The sequence below is a fragment of the Notolabrus celidotus genome, chromosome 15, assembly GCF_009762535.1.
Source record: "Notolabrus celidotus isolate fNotCel1 chromosome 15, fNotCel1.pri, whole genome shotgun sequence".
In the NCBI taxonomy this organism is placed as follows: domain Eukaryota; kingdom Metazoa; phylum Chordata; class Actinopteri; order Labriformes; family Labridae; genus Notolabrus; species Notolabrus celidotus.
The window spans coordinates 19,911,343-19,917,342 of NC_048286.1; the positions used below are offsets into that span (position 1 = coordinate 19,911,343).

The 6,000-nt window shown below is 42.8% G+C and overlaps 1 protein-coding gene across 2 annotated transcripts in view; it reads right to left on the reverse strand.

Annotated features, from left to right (window-relative positions):
- The window catches only part of LOC117826169 (neurocan core protein-like), a 63,326-nt gene extending 58,498 nt beyond the window's left edge, over window positions 1-4,828 (reverse strand). Inside the window, exon 1 of one of the 2 annotated variants that reach the window (XM_034702054.1) lies at window positions 4,001-4,828. The gene's annotated coding sequence lies outside the window, so the exon portion shown is untranslated. The remainder of the gene's footprint in view (window positions 1-4,000) is intronic. The other variant, XM_034702055.1, reaches the window with a different exon arrangement.
- Window positions 4,829-6,000: the final 1,172 nt, after the last annotated feature.

Consider the following 6,000-nt stretch of genomic DNA (forward strand, 5'->3'; position numbering starts at 1 on the left):
ATAATTGTGCTCATTGTTGACTGTTTTCTGAGTGTTTTGTTACCCATTTATAGATTAGTCGATAAGACAGAATTCAAATTTCTGTTTAAACAATAAGGAAATAAGTCACTTCTAAACATTCATAGTCTAAGTAAAGACTATTGTACACATCAAGGTGATAAAAAGCAACATTAGCATTCATTTGGAGTCATGTTTCTGTTAGCATGATTTAATATCAAAGTGCCCTTAGCTCTCTTTATGGGCTAGTTGAAAACTGTAACAATGTATGGAGGCTTTTTTCACTGAAAATCACAAAATCACAAAAAAATGCTAGACAGGGAAGCTTAAATAGTCAAATCAAAAGTCAAAACCATGAGCTGAAAGATGTCGCATTTCTTTGACTACAAGAACTGTACAAAATAAGGTTTAACTGTATTGTAGCTGAAGAGTATGTTTAAGTAAACAGTAATATTGAACGAGGTATTGATGTTGGTGTCAGAGGACATACATATGAATCTGGGATCTGTCTAAGTAGACACTACACCAGCTGTGTCTTAAAGACACCAGGGGTCAAAGGTGAAGGTTCTGAGGTTGCTCTTGGTAGCAGAGTCAATAAAGGATCAGGTGCATGAGATGAAGCCATCATCTTGAGTATATTAGTCTTTGGCTGCACACATACACACACAGGCCACCATAAAAAGGCCAGCATACACAATACAGCCATATGTCTGACCACGGGGAGAAGTGGTGAAATAAAATAGAAAAAAAGACACAAACAGAGACATGCTGGTTGGACATCATCCAAGAATTCCTCATCTTTGATGATGTGCTGAGTCTGTGGAATATCAACGAGGTGAGAGTGAGAGAAAAAAAAAAACAGAGCTGTGTCCTTCAAGTGTTTATGACCAGTGCCAGTGCTGTGAGAGGCCGCAGCTATCTCTTTATTCCCATATCAGCAGCTAACAGCTACAAGAAAGAAGCGCTGAGTGTACATATTTCAACATCTAACACTGTGACATCAGGAAAAAAAACAAGAAGTAACAGAGCTGCAGTGACTAATACTATCTCAGAAGGTGATTAATCATTCTAATCGTCTTTGTTACAGAGGATGGAAAAAACTTTGGTACCAGTGTACAGAGCTTCTCCTCGGCTCACTGTAAAGCCAAACATTTGTCTTCGACCAGTCACCACCTTCGAGGAGAGCCCCCCGGCCAAAGACAAAGAGAGGGACCTTTCTCTTTGTGTGGCTGAGCTGTTCAGCTGTGGTCTCATCTACGCCTGTAACGATTGGCCTGGTGGGCTGCTCTAGTCCCTCCCTGGCTAAACACTGAAAGTGATTGATGGATTGGTTTGTCCAATCTCTTTGGGCTTTTGGCGGCTGGGGGAATCACCAGAGGAGAGGGGTTTCGAATATTCCATGGAGAGAAGGAAACAGAGTTCGACATTATGTCCAAATGCAGCAGCTCATAATTCAACAAGTCAGAGCTCTTTTTTTCCTCCTAACAAACGTTTGTGGTTTTGATCTTTGAGAGCTTAGATTTTGGGAGCTGTCCAGTGCTGAAGACGTGGACAGTTTCAGCTCCAGTAACTGTAAAGTCATTGTCAGATCAGAGCCTCTCCTCTTCTTACCAAAAAGGAACCACAAAGTGCAAAGAGACCATAAATTTCCTCATAAGAGTGCAGTTAAGTTAAATGTTGGATTTTCTGTTTAATAATTAAAGCTAGGACAAAAAAAACTACTCATCATATCCTCATCTAAACAAACAGGCTAGAGTAACCATAAAGCAACGGGCCTGAGGATGCCTCAGAGGTGAAGCTTATGTTCATTTTAACTCGGCCACTAAAAACGCTTGCTCGCTTGTTCTGATTTGCATTTATATAGCACTATTCTGTTAGCTATTAGCACAGTATTAGAGGGGAACAGGCCCCATAATCACATAGTAGACATATTAGAGAGGGCCCTTTCCAACAATAGAGAACAATATGAAACGCTGGCTGAGAATATTTCTAGCTTTTAGTGAAAATAAACCATCAGGAAGACTTATTGATGATAGCAAACTGGAGACAAGCAGGGATATATCATTCATTTTATTGGTAAAAATGACAGTGCTACAATACTTTTTTGGCAACTTAAGGCTTTTTTTCTTATTGATTATTGTGATTATCTCTCTTATTACCCAAGCTTTTTCTTGAGAAGCTGCAGGCATTTTTTATTTTATTGTATTGCTTGTTTTGTTGGACAAAATGTTAAGACATTCAATTCAAATCAAAGAAAAAGCACAAATCTTTACACTTCAAAACAAAAAAGATCACAGCACTGTTGGATCGTTTTTGCCAATGCCTTCATCATCAACTGACCAATCCATAAATCAACCCATCATGTGACGCTTCGGCATTTCATTTGTCTGAAAGCATCTTATATTACTCCTTTTCCATCTCCCACTCAAAGTGACTTCTCGAATTGCAGACGTCTCAGAGCCACTTGATAAACAAACAGGCAGCTGAACTGAGCTCCCACTCTATTTTAGACTCAGACCTTCTTCTTCTTCTTCCGCACAACATCGCTCTGTGATCCCTCTGAGTGCAGACATCTACATACACACACACACACACACACACACACACACACACACACACACATACATGCACACACAAACTGACACACATGTTTGCTCTGATGTGGTTCTTTAAGAACACACTTACACACATCCGGATACGATGAAAAATGCATGCTGTAAACTTACAGCTTGCTCCCTTAGCCTAATTCCTCACTGTTCTCCTCCACTCCCCCTCTGTTATCTCTCACACGCATGCATCTCCTCGTCTGGCGCTGCCTGCTTAACCTCGTCCTGCTTTATGGCACTGACACACAGCTGGTGGTGGGTGCACTAACAAGGCCAAAGAAGAAAAGCCTTGGACTCCTACAGATCGGAGCAGTGAATAGGAAACAGAACAGGCTTTAAGGGGCTGCAGGGGCTCTCATATTCTCAGACAATACAGCTCATTTGTCAAGGTGACCCAAACTGTTCTCCTCCTTCACTGTGATTTGTACATGCCAGTGTTTGTTTACAGAGCAGGAAGCCATCAAAAGAAGACTTCCAAGATGTGTGCACATGCTCGGCACCAGGCGACCAATCATTTCAGCATGATTTTTTCTTGCTTTCTTTATAATTTCTCGCTTTTAAAGTTTCAGTAGAAAAGTAAGATTAGTTCACCAAGCACACAGGCATGATAAATATAAAATACTGTGTGAAAGAGCCCAGCATGACTCTGATCACCGAGAATCCAGCCTGTATGTATCTTTGATGTCATGCCCAGCTGACAGCTCTGGAGGTGGATCAATACAAGATCTGATTTTGGCACATATTCAACACATGCTGTTTGCTCACCAAAGGGCTCCGATTTACATAAGAGATTTCACTAACACCTGTTCAAGTGTTCAGATCTGCATCAGTCAACAGCAGGCACACTCACCTTTCATTTCTTTTTATTGTGTCACATGCTAAGAATAATGTGCAAACCAAAAGTTCTTCTGCAGACAGCCTCTCCTGAGAGGAAACCATGTAAAAGACACGGTAACAAGGTTACTTGGTGAGTTGATGATTTATGCATGCCTCTACATGGCTCGTAAATATAGACCAATATTAAAAGCTCTGACCTGTAAATAATTAAAGATATCCCAAATGGTGCGATTTATGTGCGTCTGTAAAGCTGGGGCTCTGATGGTGCGAGAGGAGAGGCACTGATTGGTCCAGATAAAACACTGATTACCTACACTAATTCTATCTTTAAGTGGATATTGAATGGATAAATAAACTCTTTAATTTCCATAAATATTCACATCTCATTTGTTCATTGCAACCAAGAAAATAAAACACTTTGATTCCTCATCCAGCAGCTGAGCGGTCTCTCTCAGGCACCTCCAGGCAGCAGCTGACTTAAGACATCACACACTGACTAAAATGATTGATTTCATAAAGCTTGCATGCAGAGTACATTTATTTAACGCGCTCAGTCTTACCTTCTCTGACAAAAAACTGAAGGGTCTCAGCAGTGCAACCCTCAGGAATGTGAGCGGAAACCTTCGCGCCTCAGTGCAGGTGCTCCCCAAAGCTCCCAGAAGATGCAGAGACGAAAAACGGCGAAACCAAGGGTGAAACAGCACTTTGCAGAGGCAGAGGAGACCAGGGGGGGAGTGTGTGCACGAGCGCTCCTCGTCGCCCTGGACTTTCCAGTCCTTTTTCTTCTTCTTCTTCTTCTCCTCTTCTTCTTCTTCTTCCTCTGTGCTATCCCCTTCTTCACTGAGTAGCAGCAGTGGCAGTTTATGCGCCGTTCATCCCCTCACGCAGATATCTGCCGGATCGGAATAAATGCGCGCACACTCACACCTCAAGGTGCTCCGTCCGTCCCCCTCCTCGCCAGCAGCCTTACGCCGAGGGAGAGAAGCTAGATCCGTCTGAACAAAGAGGCAAGCGGTGACAGGCAGACGGCTCCAGCGCCCCCCATTCAAACAGGGGGAAACGAGGGGAGGGTGGGGGTGTGTCAGAGAGAGAGAGAGAGAGAGAGAGAGGAGGGGGTACTTAATATGACCATAATCCGATTCCTACATAAACCTCAAAGGTTGATCCGAGTGTCTGTGAATTAAATTAAAATTTACCCATGAGCTTACAATGACAGTCTGACCACCAGCTGACCCCCCCTCCCTCACATCCTCATGTGACATCCACCACATGTCCACACATCTCCTGTGAACAAACTCAACTTGTGTTATCACATTCATTACTCCCAGGTCTTCTGTTGTAATGCCACAAAACTATAAAAAATAATCCCTCTGTATCCATCCTAGTGAAGTGTGCAGGAGAACTGTTTGACTGCAGAATTAATTGTAACAACTGCTGGGTGAAAACAGCCCCAGATGCATCTAAAAACCTGGCAACAGCCAACAACTCATCACTGCAGCGGGGTCAATACCAAACAGCATCAGTCTTCATTAGCACATTATAAACAAAGAAAAGCTGCAGGGAGCTCTGAGCGAGGGCCCGCTGACCACAGATCAGCTCCTACACTGATTTCTGTCAATGATAATGTGTGAAGAAGAGCAGCCGACTCTTTGTTATTCATCATACTGTAGGTCTGCGGTCTGCTGCTTCGTGCCCAAGATGGTTTTGAATTATGCATCTTCCCCGATGGAGTGGAGGCAGGAGTTGGTTTTAGAATCTCGAGCCACTAATGATTGAGATCACAATGAGTCAGATCCTTTCTAAGTGAAAGTCTTTAATTAAGGTAAATAGTTGATTTCACTTATTTACATAATTGTTTTTAGAGAATTGGGGCCTCTTTGGAGCTGACACAATCAGGGAAGTTGTATCAAGGCTTAAATTAAAGTATGAGGGGCTTTAATGTTCTGAACCCCCTTGACCAACTCAGACTTCCCCTTCAATAGCCAACAGCGTATTTTGATAGGGTAAACATAACTTGGCTCCATATGTGTTATGTCATTTTGCAATAAAAATATGAGTGAGAGCCGAACACTTACTTTGAAGACAGGCTTCCATTTGCCTTTCTGGTTTGCTGTTTTCACTTCATAAAATTGAAGAAAGGGGCGCTGGTGGCCTAGCAGTCTAGGCGCCCCACGTATGGATGCTGCAGTCCTCGTTGCAGAGGTCGCCGGTTCGACTCTCGGCCGGCCGACCATTTGCTGCATGTCTTTCCCCACTCTCTGCCCCCCATATTTCCTGTCTCTCTTCAGCTGTCCTGTAAATAAAGGCAAAAAAGCCCAAAAATATAACTTTACAAAGAAAAAGAAAACTGAAGAAAGCAGGTAGAACAGTATTATTCAGTGGGGCAGGGAACTTGTGTCTTATTCTTCCTTTGTAAACTCTTATTCATAAAAGTGTCCTCTTGCGTTCACAGTAAGTTGCATGTCATCGTCATAGACTGCATAAAATATGTACGTAGTATCCGTGACGTCACCCATCTGTTTCTGAAGTGCTGTTTTGAGGCCAATCGACGGCAGCAGCC